Below are 21,441 nucleotides of genomic sequence, written 5' to 3' on the forward strand. Positions count from 1 at the left end.
CTGATGAGAAGCCTGAAGCTTGCTGCACCCAGATGAAAATGGCCCTGATTTGGACCTTTGCACCCAGGGAGATGTTATTTCTCCCCCACTGGACTACACTGGCTTCCCAGGTGGGGGTAAGGGGGTTGGCAGAGTATCAGTGGGGGTTGGAAATCCAGCAAATATCTTCCTCCACTCACACCAGCATTGCTCCATTCCTGACAGATGAAAACGAATGTTCAGTCCTGTCATCAGAGGGCTGCGGAGAAGGCTGGAAAAGGGCTGGGTGGCCCGTTTGGCAGAGTAGCTCCACAGGCCACCATTGTCAGACCCCAAGCTTTTACCCTCCATCTTACTCTAAGACAGGTGTAAACATAGGTGTGGACATGGGTGTGAACAGGAAATCCAGATAGGGAGAGAACTATCCTCAAGCCCAGAAAAGATGAAGAACCTCCCCCAGATCAAGAACAGCCGTGGTTTGCTTGTGTTCTATAGGATCCAGACGTCCTTTGTCCATCGGTCCCCCGATTCCGGGCCACTCCAGGGTGGCGAGAAGAAACACTTGAGCAGCTCCAGAAGCACCTCCCTTCTCAGGAGTTGGCTACCTGGGTTTCCCCTTGGGAGAAACCAGAAAGAAAGGCAGCTGGTCCAAGAGATGCCAGGATTAGGCACAGCACGGATACTGCTTGTCAGAGGGGGCTGGTGAGGTGTGGATGGGCTCCGCAAGATTCAAAGCCTTATCCACCAGGTATCCAAGACTTGGGGGGTTTCTTTGTTTTTCTTTTCCATTTGATGAAAATTTTACAGTATCTCTACTGTCATAGCATATATAGAACTGTGCCCTGTATGTCACAACTAATGTGGCTGGTGTTACGGGCTTTTGACAGTTCTTTTTAAAGTTTTTACACACTCCTGGCCTGACCTCCATCCAAGGCCATCGGTTGTTCAGCATCAGTTCAATGACAGCTCAGGAGGAAGGGGCTTTCTCACGGGTCCCCAGGGGATGTGATCTTAGAGAAGCTTCCCACAAATTAAGCCAGGGCTCCTCAGCCTATGAGGGCCGCCTCAGTGCTCTCCCTCACAAATCTCTCCTGCTTCTCGGCTGGGTGCTCAGCCCCCCTCTCCTCATGGGCCCTCCCCCGCTGCCTCAGGCAGAGTTAAATCCTCATTCCTCTGAGCCTGCTGCTTTATCCCCTCTTAGCTGGAGCTGTTCACACAGGTGGCTCCTTCCCGGACACTCCTCCGGGGGCAGAGCCCGCCCCTTCCCCTGCTGCTTACTCATTTCCTCACTTGGGCACTTAACCCAGCACCTGCACTTAGTAGGCCTGTCACAGACGGCGCTCCGACTGTGGAAGACATCCAGTTTCCAACTTTCTGCTCCAGCGGTGTCTCCCCAGCGCCGTGACCTCAGAGGGCTCCTCAGAAGCCAGGACCCATGTGGGGAAGAGGGAGAGTGTTGATTAACTGGGCCACATGCCCTGGGGGCTTCAGAGCAGTCGGGTGAAGGGGTGGAAGGATGGGAGTGGGCAGGGGGCAGCAAGATCAGTCCTGCCTGTGTCTCCCAAGAGCCAGCCAGTGCCCTAGAAGCTTCTAGACTAGCCTGGACAGTGAATCCCAAATTGTCCCCACCTGGCAAAGCCTGCCCTTTCCTCTAAAGGGGAGGGAAGGAAGGAGGGCCCCCTTGGACCCAGGACAAAGACTCCCCATGCCAGCCTAGCCATGGGAGGCCCTGCCCCAGCAGCCAGGCAGCTCCCCAACTTGGCTCCTATCCCCAGCTCCTCCACCCCAGAACCTGGCTGGCTCCCCAATTTGGGAGGTAGCTAGCCATGAATGAACGCAGCTCATTAGCGTTCCTAGCACATTTACTCATGAAACAACGGCCTGGCCAGCAGCACACCCTCCACGCCTATGCTGCTCTGCTAGTTCAGTTTCCTCTCCCAGGCAGGGCCACCTGCTCCCTCTGCAGGGGTGGGGAGGAGGCAGCCCTGTCACAATCCTTCTGCCCAGAATGCTCTGCCAAAGCCCACTGGCCACCATCAGGGCAGCCCCTGGGGAGCGGGGGGCCCACTTGGGACCGGGTCTCCCCATCCCGGTGGTGTGAATCTTCTCCAGTGCCCTCAGCCATGCATGCTCAGGAGTTGAGGGCCACCTCCTCCTGCCCGTGACTCGGGGAGACTTTGGGGAGTGCTTCCTTCCAGCTTTCTGCACAGGGCCCTCTCCTCCGCCTCCCACAGCCCTTCTGAGGCACCAAGAAGCAGGAGCCTGGGTGAGGCTGCGGAGCCCAGTGGCTTGCATTTCCGGACTGCAAAAGGCAAGAATGAGACAAATGCCTGCTATCTGGGCATTTGTTAAACACCATTTCTTAAGTATCTAGGTACTATGTGCCCGGAACTGGGACTTGGCAAATGCACAGGGAATAAGAGCTGCCCCGGCCTGCATGGAGCTCGCAGTCCAGTGGGAAACAGAAAGGGGAAAGCCCACTCTGCATGGTTAGTTTGGTAACAGGGAGTGTGGAATTGCAGAGCAGCCCCAGAGTGTGGGGCTCAGTGTAAGGGCCTGAAGGCTCCCTGGAAGAGGAAGCACTTGAGCTGAATCGTGAAGGATACATAGGTATTGGCTAGGTAACAAAACAGGAAGAAAAGCTTTCCTGGGCAGAGGTAAGGCACACAAATGGTGGCAGTGTCCTCAGTGGCTGAGCTAGGGCAAGTTCAGCAAGGCTGGAATGTGGCAGGGGTTCAGGTAGGAAATGCAGGCAGAAGTCAGAGAGTTGGGGAAGGAGGGGGAGAAGATGGGGAGCACATCCCAGACGCCCTGGTGCAGCCATTCTGGTTTTACTGGGCTTGCAGAATTCCCAGGCCTGTCCCTGTGCTCAAGCACAAGCCCAAATATGTATGTGCCCGCAATGCACTATCTCTGGAGCCAGTGGCAGCTCCCAGGGAAGGGCCTGGATGATGGCAGGGGGACAGTTTCCGCATACGCTTCTGTTAGGATTTTTTTTACCTGTATAGTAGGACTTAACCGCTCCATCACCACCAATGCATTTGTTTTTACCACCAATACATTTTTAAATCCACTTGGATGCTTATTATAAATGCCAATTCCCAGAACCCACCCCAGACCTTCTTAGTCAGAATCTCCACTATTAATTAGCACACTAGAGAGTGAGGCAGTATGATTCTGACGCAGGTGGTTCCAGAGACCATGCTCTAGAATCAAGGCCTGGTGTGCTGGGTTAATGAGTTTGAACTTGCACCTAAAAACTCTAGGAGCCACTCAAGGAAGGGGGGCCCAGCAAGGACAAAGGGTCTGAGGCCTGTCTGCCTCCCTCCTCTTCGGCTTCCACAGGCTCTTAGCAAGGATGAGACACATCAAAGAAAAAGATAGCCACAGGGGGACTGGAGGGGAGGGGACAGAGCCAGGTGACGCTGGTGCATCCTAGCTTCAATCGCAAGATGTCAGAGCTGGAAGGGGATAAAGAAATGATCAAATCCAAACACCACCATACAGTTGGCAGCCCAGAGAAGTGAAGCAAGCAGCCTAAGCTCACGTGGCGAAGGAATAGCAGAGGGGAGCCATGAAGGACACTGGATCTTGTTCTGCTAGGGCCACACAACTGGGGAGAACACAGCATTCCGTCCATCCTGGGCACTTCTCCTGACCCTGCAACCCCCAGGGGACTGAAAAGCCAGGGGTCTCAGGGATCCTCGTAGTGCCAGCAGGGCTCAGGATATTTTAGCTTTAATCTCTAAACCCCTTGATGTACTCAAATTTGAAGGCGGTTGACTGGACTGCTTGAGGCTTTCAATGACAAAGCCCAAAGCAGAAACAAGCTCCTAGACTTAAGATCAGTGGCGTTTATAGAGGCTACCATATGCATGCAGGACAATTCCGACAGAGAAGAAGCAAGAGAGGAGCAAAGAGGGGAGAGAAGAAAAAGAAGGAGAGGAAATGAAGGGAGAAAGCAGGGGGGAGAGTCTGCAGGCAGCAATTTGCTCATTCATTTATCAGACATTGATTACAGGCCAACTGTGAGCCAGGCATTGGAATTTAAGAGATTTTTTGCTTGGGAGTCATTGGGCTTCTTGCATCTTGCTCATGGTTTTCATCAGATGTGATGTTTTCAATCATTATTTCTTCAAAAGTTTTTTACATCCCTTCCTCTCTCTTTCCTCTCCTCTGGGGACCCCAGTACACGTATATTAGGCCACTTGAAGTTGTCCCAAAGCTTACTGATGCTCTGTTCATTTTTTTTTTAGTCTTCTCTGTGTGTTTCATCCTGTTGAGTTTCTACTGCTGTGTTTTCATGTTCATTATCTTTTCTTCTGCAGTGACTTATCTGCAGTTAAGCCCATCCAGCACAGTTCTATCTCAGACAATTGTGGTCTTCATCTCTGGATCTATTTGGGTGCTTTTTTCTCTGCCATGTATCTTCTTATACATGTTTATACTTCCTCTGCCTTCTCATGCAAATGGGATATAGTTGTAATAACTATGTCTATGAATTCTATTATCTGCATCATTTCTGGGTCAGTTTTGATTGTTTGCATTTTTTTCTCATCTTGGGTCATATTTTCTCTCTACTCTGTATCCTGGTAATTGCAGATTGGATGCCAGACATTGTGGATTTTACCTTATTGGGTGCTGGATATCCTTGTATTTCTAAAAAATAATCTTGGGCATTGGTCTAGAACAGAGTCAAGTTATTGGGAACAATTTGATCCTTTCAAGGCTTACTTTTAAACTTTCTTAAGACCAGAAGAGCCTTTAGTCTAGAGCTGATTCTCCCACTACTGAGGAAATACCCTTCTGAATATTCTACCCAATGCTCTGTGAATTCAACGGCTTTCTACTCTAGCTGTTGGGAACACCAACTCCGTGGGAGCTCCAAGGATTGTTTTTGCCTACTCCATTTGGGTGGAGCTTTCCCCAGCTTCAGGTAGTTTACAGTATGCCCTGACTGGTGCTCAGCTGAAGACTGGGGTTGGGATGGATCACAGGAAGGAAACATCTACAAATCCCTGGCTGCTCTCTCTACAGCAATTTCCTCTCCCATCTCCCTGAGAACTCTAGCACCTTGGCTTCCCAAACTCTCAACTTCAGCTCTTCAACTCAGCTTCATGCTGGGTTACACTTGGGTGCCCCTCTTGCTCTGTGGCCTGGAGACTCTAGCCTATAAGCCAGGTCAATTATAATGTTCACCATACTTGTTTTCCCTCTCAAAGGAAACACCACCCCACATTACCAGTTATTCAGCATCTGAAAACAGTTGTTTCATCATTTTGTTTGTTTTTTTAGCTGTTTAAGGTGGAAGGGTAAATTGGGCCCATTACTCCATTCTGCACAGAAACAGAAGTTTGTGAGATTTTTAGCAACACTCTGTACCCTTTAAACACTCCCAGCATGCTAGGGAGATATAGCCAAGCAGTCACTTGACTCTGACAAGTACCATGAAATTGGCCAGAGAGGAAGGGGCCTCAGCCACACAGGGCTTCTCTCCGTTTATAAAGCACCTCACACTCCTTGCATAGGACAGTCCTCTGTCAGCATACTCTTTCTGCCGTTCTCAACCTGGCTTCGTCCTCCTCATCCTAAGCAGCACCTCCTCAGGGAAACCTTCCCTGACCCGGGGTTGAGTCTGCCTTCTCCCCTGTCATGCAATCTCCTGGCTCCCTGTGGCCCCTTCAGAGCACTGACACTGTCGTTTGTAATACTTGTTTCTCTAATGTCTCTCCTCCCTCCTAGGCTGGAGCTCCATGAGGGCAGGTTCCCATCGATCTTGTTCCCTAATGCCCAGTTTAAGGACTGGAACATAGAAAATGCTGAATAAATATTTTTTACTGAAGCACAGGGGCTCTTTCAGGGGAGGTGTATCTTGAGAATAAAGGTGCAAAAAGGCAGGTCTCCTGTCAAAATCAGGGCAATGAAGAGTCACTTTTGGCTAGAAAGAGAACTCCCCAGGGAGCAGTGAGTTAGGGTGTTGGGGAGAAAGCTGGATGCTAAGGGACCCGGAGGCCAAGCTAAGACCCTTGGATGTTATTCTGGGGGCATTAATGAGTCACTGGATGGATGGGAAGAGTCGGCACAGGTTGGGTTCCCTGGGAAGAGCCTCTGGGATGAAAAAGAGCCTACAGAGCATTTATTAAGGAATGCTCTCAGGATCAAGGTTCTGGGAGGGAGGGAAACGGCAAGATCGCACAGAGGCAGTGCTGATCTACGGTACCGTTTCAACGGCAGACTTGAGATGCTCTACAGAAGGTTCTGAAGAGAGGACCCTTTGCAGCTGTCCCAAGTTGTGGCAAGAGTGCTGGGCCTTTATCCTATGGCATTGACCAGTCACTGGACCAAGGCTGCTCCTGAAGGGAGGTGTAGCCTTGTGTGAGGCCATTTTTCAGCTAAGGGCAAACCCCAGAGAGGACTGACAGCTGAGGACCATCCTCAGGCAGCTCTTCCAGCAGCTGGGGGAGAAGTCCTTCCTTCCCGAATGTAGATCTGGGAACCGGGTAGGAGAAGGCCCCGAGGCAAAAATAGGCACAGGGTCTTTGGCATGACTGGGAGTAGCTTTCCAGAAAGGAGATGAGACTGGAGTGGTGGTCAGAGAGGGTCAGATCTTGAAGGGCTGAGTAGATCTGTTGAGGAGTTGGGTCAAATTCCAAGGGGGATGGGAAGCCATCTGGGGGCTTTAAGCTGAGGAGTGAGACATGATCCATTTCTCTGCTCTACTCATCCTCTGATTCAGTCCCTCTGCCTCCTGTGGCGTGTGCGAGAGAAAGAGCCCTGCTTCGAAGCACATCCTGCACCCAAATCCAGACATGAAAAGGAGGAAGTAGTCTCTATTCTCTCCAAAATCCCAGAAGATGACAGAAATTGTCACCAGGGAGCTCCTTAAACCGCCCCCCCCCACCAGGTTTCAGGAGCATCATTTGTTAACAGCTAACCAAAAACTTCCATTGTGCCTATACTTTCTAAGGGTGTCTACTATTCCAAGAGTTTTACATATTAAATCATTTAATCTTCCCAACAAACTTATGAGGTAGGGACTATTTTTACAAACCAGAAGCTGGAAGCACAGAGAGGTTTAGTAACTTGCCCAAGGTCACACAGCATTTGAGTGGCAGAGGCAGGATGTAAAATGGGGTAAAGCTCTACCTCCTGGAGGGGAAGTGGAATTGAACGAAAGGTACATATGAAAGTGCCTCATACTGTGCTGACCCATGGTAAGTGTGTTCATTTTTTTAAGAAAGCCAAAACTGGTACTAATGACAGCTTAGATAAAAAGTCTATCTAGAGGAAGTTCTTTTTGATAAACATTATGTGGTTAATTTTAGAGGATTCTCTCCTCTTCTTTTCCCTCGGCTCCTGCAAATGAATGCCCTCCGGGTCTCCTTGGCAACATAACCCACACAAAGACCCGACATCCTCAGAACTTTCCTTGCCATCAGAGAGTGCAGGGATCTTCTAATCTCAAATGTGGTAATCTGGGGCACCTGGGTGGCTCAGTTGGTTAAGCAACTGCCTTCAGCTCAGGTCATGATCCTGGAGTCCCAGAATCGAGTCCTGCATCGGGCTACCTGCTCAGCAGGGAGTCTGCTTCTCCCTCTGACCCTCCCCCCTCTCATGTGCTCTCTCTCTCTCTTAAATAAATAAAATCTTAAAAAAAAATGTGGTAATCCTTCTCAAACTTGCAAAGTCCCAAATTCAGCAGGTGATAGCTTAGAAACATCAAATGAATTTAATGTAAACCTAATTTTTTTGCAGATGACATGAACTTTTTTTTAATTGGAGTATAGTTGACATAATATTATTTTAGTTTCAGATGTACAACATAGTGATTTGACAATTATATGTATTACAAAATGCTCACCATGGTAAGTGTAGTTGCCTATCGCCATACAAAGTTATGACAATATTACTGACTATATTCCCTATACTGTACTTTTCATCCTCATGATTTATTTTATAACTAGAAGTTTGTATCTCTGAATTCCCTTCACCAATTTCACCTATTACCCTCTGGCAACCACCAGTTTGTTCTCTATATTTATGGGTCTGTTTCTCTTTCTTTTAGTTTGTTCATTTGTTTTGTTTTTTAGATTCCACATATAAGTGAAATCATATGGTATTTTTCTTTCTCCATCTGACTTATTTCCCTTACCATAATATCTTCTAGGTCCATCCATGTTGCCATCAATGGCAAGATTTCATTCATTTTTATGGCTGAATAACTTTCCATTACATATATGTATGTATATGTGTGTGTGTGTATAGTATCTTCTTTATTCATCTATGGGTGGACACTTGGATTGCTTCCATACCTTGGCTATTGTAAATAATGCTACAATAAACATATGGGTGAATATATCATTTTGAATTAGTTTTTTTGTTTTCTTTGATAAATACCCAGAAGTGGAATTACTAGGTGGCATGGTATTTCTATTTTTAATTTTTTGAGGAAAATCCATACTGTTTTTCATAGTAACTGCACCAGTTTACATTCCCACCAACAGTGCATATGGGCTCTTTTTTCTCCACGTCCTCACCAACACTTGTTCTTTTCTTTTTGGTGTTAGCCACTCTGACAGGTGTGAGGTGATAGCTCACTGTGGTTTTGATTTGCATCTTCCTGATGATGAGTATGTTTTCATGTATCTGTTGGCCATCTATATGTCTTCTTTGGAAAAATGTCTGTTCCAGCCCTCCGCCCATTTTTAAATCAGATTATTTGTTCTTTTGGAGTTGAGTTGTATGATTTCTTTATATTTTTTGGATATCAACCCCTTATCAGATATATCATTTGCAAATATCTTCTCCCATTCAGTAGGTTACCTTTTCATTTTGTTGATATTTTCCTTTGTTATGTAAAAAGCTTTTTAGTTTGATATAATCCCAATTATTTATTTTTGCTTTTGTTTCCTTTGTCTGGGGGAGACAGATCCAGAAAGATATTGCTGAGGCTGATGTCTGAGTTTATTGCCTATGTTTTCCTTAGTTTTATGGTTTCAGGTCTTACATGTTTGTTTGTTTAAAAGAGAGAGAGAGAGCAGGGGGTGGAGAGGGGCAGGGGGAGAGGGAGAGAGGGAATCCTAAGCAGGTTCCATGCCCATTGCAGAGTCTGACGCGGGGCTCCATCTCACGACCCTGAGATCATGACCTAAGCCGAAATCAGGAGTCAGACACTTAACCGACTGAGCCACCCAGGCTCCCCCATTTTGAGTTTATTTTTGTGTATGGTATAAGAAACCAATCCAGTTTCATTCTTTTGCATGTAGCTGTCCGGTTTTCCCAGAACCATTTGTTGAAGAGACTGTCTCTTTCCCATTGCATATTCTTGCTTCCTTTTGTCACAGATTGGCCATATAAATGTGGGTTTATTTCTCGGCTCTCTATTCTGTTCTATTGATCTATGTGTCTATTTTTGTATTAGTACCTACTGTTTTGATTACTATAGCTTTGTAGTATATCTTGAAATCTGGGATTGTGATACCTCCAGCTTTGTTCTTCTTTCTGAAGATTGGTTTGGCTATTTGGAGTGTTTTGTTCAATACAAATTTTAGGATTATTTGTTCTAGTTCTGTGAAAAATACTGGTGTTTTGAAACAGATTGCATTGAATCCATAGATTGCTTTGGATAGTTTGGACATTTTAATAATATTACTTCTTCCAATCCATGAGCATAGTATATTTTTCCATTTATTCGCATCATCTTCAATTTCTTTCATTAATGTCTTACAGTTTTCAGAGTACAGATTTTTCACCCCCTTGGTTAAATTTAGTCATAGGTATCTTATTCTTTTTGATGCAATTGTAAATGAGATTTTTTTTCTTAATTTCTCTTTTTGTGAGTTCATTGTTAGAACTAGAAGAAATAGTGATAGAAAAAAAGCACAGATTTCTATATATTAATTTTGTATCCTGCAAATTTACTGAATTCATTTATTAGTTCTAATAGTTTTTTTTTTTTTGGAGTCTTTGGGGTTTTCTATAAATAGTATCATGTCATTTGCAAATAGTGAGAGTTTTACTTCTTCCTTACCAATTTGGATGCCTTTTATTTCTCTTTCTTATTTGATTGTTGTGACTAGGGCTTCCAGTACTATGTTGAGTAATTGTCAATCTAATTAAAAAAAAAAAAACTTACCAAACATTAACATTATTGGGATAGCCTCTTCTTTTATACTCTTTTATATTTTCCATATTTTCTACAATAAATGGGCTATAACAAAGAAAAAACATTATTTTAGAAATAAAGATGTAATCACTAAATCTATAATTATTGCCTGAATAAAATTACCATTAAACTTAATATTCCAAATTTAATTATTTTATGAGCAAACTAAATACTGAATAATATAATTTACACTCCTGCATTGAAGGGCTGTTATAAATCTCCAAAGGATGCTTTAAAAATAAGTGATGGCTTATATGAAATATCTAGAATAGGCAAACTCAGAGAGACAGAGAATAAATTAGAAGTCACCAGGGGCCCGAGGGAGGGAGGAATGGTGAGTTATTGCTTAACCAGCACAGAGTTTGTTTGTTTGAAAATAGGGTGATGTTGCACAACACTGCGGAAGTAATTAATGCCACTGAAATGTACACTTAAGAATGGTTAAAATGGAGATAGATAGATAACCACAATAAAAAATAATAAGTGATGGCGCAGTTAAGGGAGAGGCTGTGTTACAGAATGCCTGTCCAATCACTGGTTTGTCACCAGCTTCCCAGGATGGACCCAATAAATGATGAAAACAGTAGTCAACACTAATAATAAGCAACTGTTACCCAGAGGTAAATGAGCTGCTCATCCTCACCCACCGACAGGGGTAGGGGCTTGAACCCAGACAATGTGACTCCAGATGTCACACCTTTAACCCATTTTACTGCACTGCACAACGGGAAACCTGGCTGCTGAAGATTTCCTATGACATGACCCGTCTGTAGATAATCCTGCAAGGGAGTAGCTGCTCTTCCTCTTTACAGACAGGAGTCTGCGCCTCACAGCGAACTGCTTGCCAGGTTATCCAGCTGGAGGGGGCAGTGTGCTATGCTTGGACCCAGGCCGGTGCCTGCAAAGGCCTGACAAAGGTGTAAGTGACTGACTCCAGATTGGAAACAACCCATGCAGTATTTAAATTGAGTTGGGGAGGGGCGCCTGTGTGGCTCAGTCCTAAGCCTCTGCTTTCTGCTCAGGTCATGATCCCAGGGTCCTGTGATCGAGCCCCACATTGGGTTCCTGCTCCGTGGGAGGCCTGCTTCTCCCTTTCCCCCTACTTGTGTTCCCTCTCTCTATGGATCTCTCTTGATTTCCCCAATAAAATCTTTAAAAAAAAACATTAAATAGGGGCGCCTGGGTGGCTCAGTCGTTGAGCGTGTACCTTCAGCTCAGGTCACGATCCCAGGGTCCTGAGATCAAGCCCCACATCAGGCTCCTTGCTCAGCGGGAGGCCGGCTTCTCCCTCTCCCACTCCCCCTGCTTGTGTTCCCTCTCTCTCTGTGACTCTCTCTGTCAAATAAATAAAATCTTTAGGGCGCCTGGGTGGCTCAGTTGGTTAAGCGACTGCCTTCGGCTCAGGTCATGATCCTGGAGTCCCGGGATCGGGTTCCGCATCGGGCTCCCTGCTCTGCAGGGAGTCTGCTTCTCCCTCTGACCCTCTCCCCTCTCGTGCTCTCTCTCTCTATCTCATTGTCTCTCTCAAATAAATAAATAAAACCTTTAAAAAAAAAAGAAATGAAACATATAAAAAAATTAAATAAATAAATAAAATCTTTAAAAAAATTTAAATAAATTGTGTTGGGGGATGGGGGGCAGGGGGTGGAACTCGGGGAGGCTTAGAGGGTTTTCAGGCAGGGCAGAAGGAATTTTTAAGATCAACTATCAGGTGACCAGGTTGGGTCCTTGGAGGGTCTCGCATCTTCAATGAAGAGTCATCAGCTGGCCCTGGGCGGCCAGGGCAGCGTCCCAGAACCCAGGGTCCTGAGCAGCCTTGGAGACACTCGCTCCCGCAGGCTCCGCGGATGGGGTGCCGCTGCGGGGTCCCGGGAGAGGGGGAAGTGGGTCAGGCAGCGAGGCCCCGCGAGGTCGGAGTGGGGCCATCTGGACCCGCCCCCCGGGGGTGGGCGGCATCTGCTAAGGGGCGCTCCCAACACACGGAAAACACGCACTCTGGTTGGATCAATCAGGACAGTGCCTATAGACAAATGGGGATGGGCGCGGCGCAGAAGCCCTCCGGGAGGTTTCACACACCATCTGCTGGAGCTGAGGGCGGACTGTACCCAGGAAAGCGCCGAACTGGTCCAGCTCTGTGACCAGTCCTGTGACTCCAGCCACCCTGTCCTCAGTTTCCCTCTGTGAAAACAGACGCGTAGCACACAGCCCAGTGCTTCTCCAGAGATAAACACTGCAATCTCCCCACTTCAGCCCCATTTCACAGACAAGGAAATGGAGCCCCTAGAGGAGAAATAACCAGCCAAGGGTCACAGAGCTTTTTGGCTAGGTATCAGCTTGCGCACTGTTCATGCTTGCTGTCGAGCACTTCGCCCAGTACCTGGGACCTAGCAGATACTCAATAAATGTTTGTGAAACCAAACTGAACTGGAATGGGAACTGAAAACTCATGTTCTCGATCCTCGAGGAAAGACAGAATTTAGAAATCTAGTTATAATGACAGTCCAGAGCCAGAGCAGCGGGCTGCTGGATAAATGTGCCCAACCAGGGACCCTGGACTGCTGCCCAGGCATTCTGCTGTGAAAATTAGTTACTTATCCCTTCCTCCAGCTGCCCACTCCAGGGGCTTAGGGTGAGGAAATCACCCGAGGGCTTTGCCTTAAAACCTTAGAGCTGGAAGGAACCTTCCACAGCCTCTATTTACAGTTCTGTGTAATGTTTTCTTAAATGATTTTCATTAAGTTCGTTCAATAAATATTTATTGCGCATCCACCATGAACAAGGCTCTGTATTGCTGAAACAAGAATTGGGATCTTTGTTAAAATTAGACGCAAGTTTGTAAGTCAGGAATTTTCTACAGCCAGAGGTATTTAGTGAGCAAACGTAATAAACATTCAATATAAATGGTACATACAGCAGCTATTATTTCAAAAAGCAAAGAGTTAAGGTTAGGGGCGCCTGGGTGGCTCAGCCGTTAAGCGTCTGCCTTCGGCTCAGGTCATGATCCCGGGGTCCTGGGATCGAGCCCCACACCGGGCTCCCTGCTCAGCGGGAAGCCTGCTTCTCCCTCTCCCACTCTCCCTGTTTGTGTTCGCTCTCTCGCTGTGTCTCTGTCAAATAAATAAATAACATCTTTAAAAAAAAAAGAGAGAGTTAAGGTTAAAAGAGGTCATTTTTTTTAGAGAAATTATTGCCTCCTGGATGGAAAAAAATCGTAATTTCCAGGCGTAGAGAACTGATCAGTGGACCGGGGAAGTATCCCAAGGCTTTTTCCAGCAGATACAGGCAAGATCTGTTCTAGGACAACTAAAGGGAGCTGAAGATTTGACATCTGGCAAAACAAACCTAAACAAGCCCCTGAAAAGTCAAGAAAGAATTAGAGGGAATTCAAGATTTATTCAAGCCTGCAGAAAAACCAAAGTTCAATCACGTGATTAAAAATATGAACTATTATAAAAATATTAAAATAGTGAAAGGTTAGAGAATGAGCTGCCTGGTTGTTTAAGTGTTTGCTTTTAAGTCTTGTGCTAAATTGATGTCCACTCTCAGAGTCAGAGTTCAACAGCTCCATGTGGACTGGGAGCCCAGCACCATGCTTGATGTGAACAGAGACTCGGTTCACATTTGACACAATTCAGTGTTTTGTGAGTAGAAATCCAGTTAAACATTCACCTACCCTATGAACCAGCTAGTTCTCTTGTAGATAGAATGACAGATATGGATAGAGATGAATTACCGTCTTAGCTCTGGCCGCTATAATAAAATACCACAGACTGCAGAGAGTGGGTGGCTTGAACAACAGACATTTATTTTTCATCATTTTAGAGGCTGGGAAGTCCAAGATCAAGGTGCCTGCATGCTCAGGTCCCTTTTCCTGGCTGGCAGGCAGCTGCCTTCTTGCTGTATCCTCACACAGCAGAGGCTTCTTCCTCTTCTTATAAAGATACTAATCCCATGGGGCGCCTGGGTGGCTCAGTCGTTAAGCGTCTGCCTTCGGTTCGGGTCATGATCCCAGGGTCCTGGGATCGAGCCCCGCATCGGGCTCCCTGCTCGGCGGGAAGCCTCCTTCTCCCTCTCCCACCCCCCACCCCCCGCTTGGGTTCCCTCTCTCGCTGTGTTTCTCTCTGTCAAGTAAATAAATAAAATCTTTAAAAAAAAAAAGATACTAATCCCATCACAGGGCTCCCCCTCAGGTCCTCATCTTAACCTAATCACCTCCGAAAGGCTCCACCTCCTAATGCCATTACATTAGGGGTTAGGGCTTCAATATATGAATTTGGGGGGATATAAACACTCAGTCCAGAACAATACCCAACAGAAACGAGGGGTTTAGTCCACCAAAAAACACATACAAGAATAGTTACAGCAGCCTCATTCATAATAGCTCAAACTTGGAAAGGATTCTGGTGCTCGTCAATAGGGAAATGGATAAACAAATTGTGGTGTAGCTATACAATGGAATAATGAGCAAGAACATGAATAAATCACACAGGCATTATGCCGAGTGAAAGAAGTTTGACACCAGAGCACCTCTTGTTTAATTCAATTTATATGAAGTAAAACACAAGCAAAACTAATCTATAGTGATAGAGATCAAAATAATGGTTGTCTCTGAGAAAGGAGCGACTCAAATTCTTCTGGGCTACTGGAAATACTCTATTTTGATCTAGATGTTAATAATGTGCGTGTGCATGTAAAAAGACACCAAGTGGTGCACTTTAATTTAACGCATTTTATGAAGGTTATGCCCCAGGAAAAAAGGAAAAGAACATTTCTCTCAGGGATGACAAGTACATGGTGGGCGGGCTGCCCTTATCCCTCCGTGGTCCCTCAATACTGATTAACCACCGTTCTCCTTCTCACTGAGCTCAGCTTCCGAACCGTTCCCCAATGCAGCACTCTGGCCAGGTTGCTCTGAAGCAGAAACTGTTAGCATCTCCTCATGCGTACGCACAAGCACTTTAATTAAGATACGCCACCATCTTCGATTCATTTGGCCATGCTTTTGGGGAGAACCTGGCTCCTACTCCCTGACCGGTGGCAACGTCCCTGCCTTCCAGGCGCGGTTCCCAGGAGGAAATGCCTTCGGAAGAGCCGGCTCAGAAACTGGAGAATAAGAGCAGGAGGGACACACAACGATCCCAGGGTGAGGTGATGAACTCAGCACCACAGGTAACACTGAGGGCCTGGTAAAGGCTACAGTTTGACTGGGGCCCATGTTCCCATGTAGAACAAACTGGCTTTTCTTTAGTAGCAGGGAACAGAGAGGCCAGGAGGGAAGAAAAGACTGGAACTGCAGGACATGCCAGCCTCTTGGTTTGTGCAGGTCTTCCAGCAGCTGGAAACATAGCCTCCAAGTTAGGTCTTAACAGGGATGCTAACTTCCTGTTCACTCTTCACAGCTTCCAAAATCCCCTCCATCCTCCATCAGACAACCATGTGATCTGGACAGAGTGGGAATACCCACCCCATTTTAAATAAGAAAACTGAGGCTCAGAGATCAGAGATGTACGACCCACAAACACCCTGCTAGCCAAGTAAGGGATTCAGAATTCACCCCCAGCTCTGCCTTCCTCCTAAGCCCATGCTCCTGCTTTGTCTTTTCCGTTAAGTTTTTATTTTTACATCAAAGCTATACATGCAGCAAAATGGTCAAATCATTCTGTAAGACTGGTTATGAAAATGGCAGGTGTCCCCATCCCCTACCACCACCACCACCATTTCCCCTCCCGAGAGCTACCAACTTCCACCTCTTACAACTGGTCTTTTTGTTGTTGTTGTTGTTGTTTTTAAGATTTTGTTTACTTAGTTGTCAGAGAGAGAGAGAGAGAGAGAAAACAGGCAGAGGAGGCAGCAGGCAGAGGGAGAAGCAGATGCCCCACGGAGCAGGGAGCCCGATGCGGGACTCAATCCCAGGACCTTGGGATCATGACCTGAGCCGAAGGCAGTCGCTTAACCGACTGAGCCACCCAGGTGTCCCACAACTGGTCATTTTGTAATTTATCTCCATGATGTATGAAAATAAATCCACACCGCGTTAAGCCACTGTGGCATTTCAGCACCCTGAGAACACAAAGATCCTACAAGCTTCCAGAAATAGTAAAAATAACACCACCTACAAAGAGCTAGGGATTAGAATGGTCTCAGTTCTCTTGACAGCAACAACACTGGCACACGGAAGGCAAATTATGGGAAAAGTATTTCCAACTTAGAATTCTATACACAGCCGAGCTATCAATCAAATATGAAGGTAAAATAAAGACATTTTCATATATTAAAGGTCTCAAAATATTGACTTCTCAGGTGCCTTTTTCTCAAGCAGCTCTCGGAGGATGCCAAACCCTTTACAATGGATCCGCAATTACATTGCTGTTATCCCTCTTCTCTTTTCTCTGTCTTCACGGATCTTGAACCTTCAAAATATCCTTTTTCTGTCAATTTCGTAGAATTTTAAGAGAGTGAAAATGAATATATTCAATCAATTATCATTACCCAGAAGTTCTCTGCTCTTTTATTCATTGTTTTTAAAGCAATGGACCCTTTCTTCAAACAAAATCTTACGCAAAAGACAAATATCGAAAACACACCAAAGCAATATTGCATTGGTTGTGGTATGGTTTCTCTGCATTGGTTAACTGTTAAGAAAGTTGCTAGCGGGGCGCCTGGGTGGCTCAGTCATTAAGCATCTGCCTTCGGCTCAGGTCATGGTCTCGGGGTCCTGGGATCGAGCCCCACATCAGGCTCCCTGCTCAGCGGGAAGCCTGCTTCTCCCTCTCCCGCTCCCCCTGCTTGTGTCCCCTCTCTCGTGTCTCTCTCTCTCTCTGTCAAATAAATAATCTTTTAAAATGAAAAAAAAGTTGCTAGAGCTAATTATATGAAAAAGGAATGAGCAAATTAGAACAACACCATTTTGTGCCCATAAATTAATTAACGGATCTAGGTATTGACTATCAGCTACTGTTAGCATCACCCCTATGTGCACACACACAAAATGACAATACAACATGTGTGCACTCTTTGATGAAGGAACACACCACCACCTATAGTTGCCAAAAAATCACAACCTGAATTGATCAGGCCTCTGTATCCTACTACCCATTTATTGGAAATACAGATGCTGAACCGCATGCATCACCACTATGCAGTCAGCAAAATCCGGACTGGGGAAGGTCAACTGGTCCAATGCCCTGGGGTCTTCAATATATAATTAAAAGAGGGGGCGAAAGGGACGGAGGGAGAATCTTCGGGTTAAAAGAGACTTTAAAGACATATCAAGTAAAAAAAAGTAGGTAAGTACACACCCATGTTCACAGCAGCATCATTCACAATACCCAAGAGGTAGAAGCACCTCAAGTGCCCACCCACAGATGAATGGATGAACAAAATGTGGTACATACATACAGTGGAATACAATTCAGCCTTAAAACGGAAGGAAATCCTGTCACATGCAGCAACACAGATGAACCTTGAGGACATTAATGCTGAGTGAAAAAAGCCGGTCACAGAAAGAGAAATACTGTGTGTGGCCACTTATATGAGGTCATCGAATTCACAGAGACAGAAAGTAGAACGGAGCGTCCCAGGGGTGGGGGGAAGAGGGACTGGGGAGTTGTTCAGTGGGTATGGAGTTCTAGTCGGGCAAGATGAAAAAGTTCCCCAGACGGATGGTGGTGATGGTTGCACAATGTGAACGAACTTAACACCACTGAACTGTACACTGTACACTTAAAAATGGTTAAGATGGGGGCGCCTGGGTGGCTCAGTTGGTTAATCGACTGCCTTCGGCTCAGGTCATGATCCTGGAGTCCCGGGATCGAGTCCCACATCGGGCTCCCTGCTGAGCAGGGAGTCTGCTTCTCCCTCTGAACCTCTTGCCTCTCATGCTCTCTATCTCTCATTCTCTCTCTCTCTCAAATAAATAAATAAAATCTTTTAAAAAAAATGGTTAAGATGGTGAATTTTATGCTGTGCGTTCTTTACAACAATTCAAAAATTTTATTTAATTTTTAAAAGTGGGTAAGACTAAATGGTAGAGTTTAAGAAGGTGCCCAGGGGTGGCAAAGTCCTAGAGAAATGCGAGGCAGTGATTACCGTAAAAGTTGGGACAGGGAGCTACTTTTTGGGGAGAGGAAAGGAGGTGCTTTTGGGACAGAGCACAGAGAGGCTGCCATAGCTCCACTTCTTGATTTAGGTGCTGATTTACCAGAGTGGTCACCTTATAAAAATTCACTATGCATTTGTCTTCTGTGGTTTTCTGTATCTGTTTCAAGTATAATTTAAAAGTAAGAAGAAAAAAAAACCTGAGAGGAAAGAAAGCCGCTACAATCCTGACTGTCAGCCAACATATTCCGGTAAAACAACCACTTCATCTGAATTAACAGAGGAGAATTTGGGAGTGAGGCAGCCTGAGCTGGGCCTACCAACTTTTCCTCACCTCTGCCTTGCTGAATACTTGTGCACAGCCCCGTCTGTACCACGTCCCCTCCCTGCGTCGGAAGCCCAGGTCCTGCGCAGGGCCCGCCTCTGCCCCTGCCTGCATCTGAACCCCGGGTCCTGCGCACGCCAGCCTCTGCCCCTGCCTGCATCTGAACCCCGGGTCCTGCACACACCAGCCTCTGCCCCTGCCTGCATCTGAACCCCAGGTCCTGCGCACGCCACCCTCTGCCCCTGGGGATTTTTCTCACAGAGCTAAAACAGCTGAGCTCTGCCAGGGGTCAACAGGGAACGGACTCAGCAGCATGACAACCCGGGTCTCCCCCCTCCCCATGAATGCACAAAGTTAAGACTCTGACGCCTTTGTTGTCAGCCGTCGAATTTCATTTTCTGGTTCCCAAATTCTCTACTGTGAATTCTGCTAAAATCTTTGTGCCACCATAATGTGCCATCACCGGGTCAGGATTGGAACAGCTTTCTGTCAGCCTGTGGTGATGAGCGTCCCAGCACGGGGTCCCTGGTGCTCACGCAAACACAGCCCCCGGCGTGCACAGGACCATGCTGTGGGTAAGAATGCAGCTCTTGTTCAGACTGCCTGGGTCCAGATCTGGGCCCTGCCATCTGACCTCACACAACAGGCTACTTAGGATCTCTGGGCCTCTGTTTCCCCCTAAGTGAAGCAGGGCGTTGTAATAGTATTTATTCTCTGGGGTTGGTACAGGGCCTCGATAAGCTGCAATACGTCAAGTCTTTAAAAAGAGAGCCTGGCTCAGGGTAAGTGCTCAGTCCCTGTCCTCATTTGACTTAAGGACACAGCCCCAGGCTCACGAGGGCCAGGAGGAAAAACAGGGAGGAGGGGAATCCATCCATCTACTGACCTTTCCTGTGTCCTGCAGACGGGAGAGCTCGAGCAGTCTTGCCGCTTCCAGACCTAATCGTCCAGCTGCCTGGCTGAGTTCGCACCTCAAGCTCAACATGACTGAAAACCCAATTCATGAGCTCCCCTGCCCCTCTCCTCCAGCCTGCTCCTCTTCTAGTGTTTTCTGTCTCTCTGAACAGCGGTAGTGTCTGTGCAATTCGATGAGCCAGAAACCTGAGGGGCGCCCTGTACTCTTCCCTCTTCCTCACCTCACTGCTGACCCGTCTCCACAACACATGGACCTCACCTTCTACGCACATCACAAAATCACTCCCCTGTCTCCCTCTCCCTGCCATCTCCCCCTGGGGGCTCATGCCGCATGCCTCTCCTCATCACTACACGGCCACCATTTAAATTTCCTTCTATGATTGTTTGACTGTTTGATCTGCCTCCCCCACTAGACTAGATGTTCCGAGAGGGCAGGCGCCGTGCGGCGTTACTGAACATTGAGTATTCACCAGCTTTTAGCACATGCTGGCCCACCACGGAGGCTCAGTGAGGATACACAGAGTGAGATAAATACTAGAGTTAAAAAGGAACCCATTGCCCCCATTTACGTGCTGTGGCCCAAGGGAGCCTGCCACCTCTGCAGCCCTCGGGCCTTCCTGTAGGAGCCACATCACCACTCTTCACCTGCTCCCTTCCCTTTTACCTGCCTTGCCCGCCCCTCAGAGCCTCCACACCAAATGGGGTGAAGATTGTTTCCTTGAACTGAGGCAGCCATGGAAGCCTGGCCCCTCTGGCCCCACTGAGCCAAAACCTTCCCTGCAGTCCCCACCCCACCCCTGGCAAGCCAGTGAGTTTGGGTACTTCCCCAAAGGTAGGAGGAAAGACACAGAGCCACAGTCACCTGAAGAACCTTGCTCTGTCGCAGAACATCCTCCTCCCGCGCTGCTCTGATGGCTGGAGCAGAGGGAAGGCCCAGAGTCACTTTTCAGTGAGTACTTACTGAGCACCTGCTATGGCCAGGCCCCGAAGGAGACGGTTGGGGCAGCTCAGTGGACAAACATGGCAGATGCAGCCAACAGCCATTCTCCCCTTCCTCCTCACCAACAAAACCAATTTTGTTCAATCCCCTGCCCCAGATCCCTGGGGTGGGGGGTACTTTATTCCTCTCATAGATGCTGGTTTATCAAAGGGCATATGACAATTTTAGCCGAGGGAACTTGAGGAAGTCTGCTAGGGAGCTGCTAGGAAAGTTTCCTCACTCTTACAAAGGGAGATAAACAAGAAACACCTCCTCTTCAGGCCTACATTGGGTGATGCCTGCAGCCAGGGCGGCCACCTCAAGACCTGGAGGGAAATGGACAACACGCTGAGCAGGGCAGGCTGAAAGACAGGAAGAGCCTAGATCCTTGACGACACTGTTGAGCTTCTTGAATCCACCGCCCTGGGACTGTCCCGCCCCTGGTCTATCACGCAGTGATAAAAGCCTTCATGGTTTAAGCTATCCTCCGACGAGTTTTCTGTCCTTTGCAGCCAAAAGCCTAGAGGGGCGGCACAGGCAGCCAACACTTCCTGAGCTATTGCGGCAGAGCAGGCACTGAGTATTTCTCTCTCAGCTCTTCCCACTCCTACCTGAGAGCTGGACTCGATCGTGCCCATTTTACAGCTGAGGAAGCTGAGACACAGAGGTGGAGGAGAACTTGCTGTGTCACACATACTGAGTGCAGGTGCCAGTGCACTTGGAACCAAAACCCACGTCGTAGGCCCTCCGCCTGCCACACCAGCAGAGCGGACGGGTTTGACCACCGTGTTGGTCAGAACTCTCCATTACAAGTATGACGGGTGGGAGCCAGCCAGCCTAAGCTTCAGAGGCAGGCACTGGCCCTGTCCCCAACTGCAGACAGTGCAAAGAGACAGCTGGATCCGGGAACTCAGAATCCGTTCCCTCTCGCCTTTGCTTCTCTCTGACACCGCACCCGCAGACCAGCTCCCTGCTATGCTG

The sequence above is a fragment of the Zalophus californianus genome, chromosome 15, assembly GCF_009762305.2.
Source record: "Zalophus californianus isolate mZalCal1 chromosome 15, mZalCal1.pri.v2, whole genome shotgun sequence".
NCBI lineage: Eukaryota > Metazoa > Chordata > Mammalia > Carnivora > Otariidae > Zalophus > Zalophus californianus.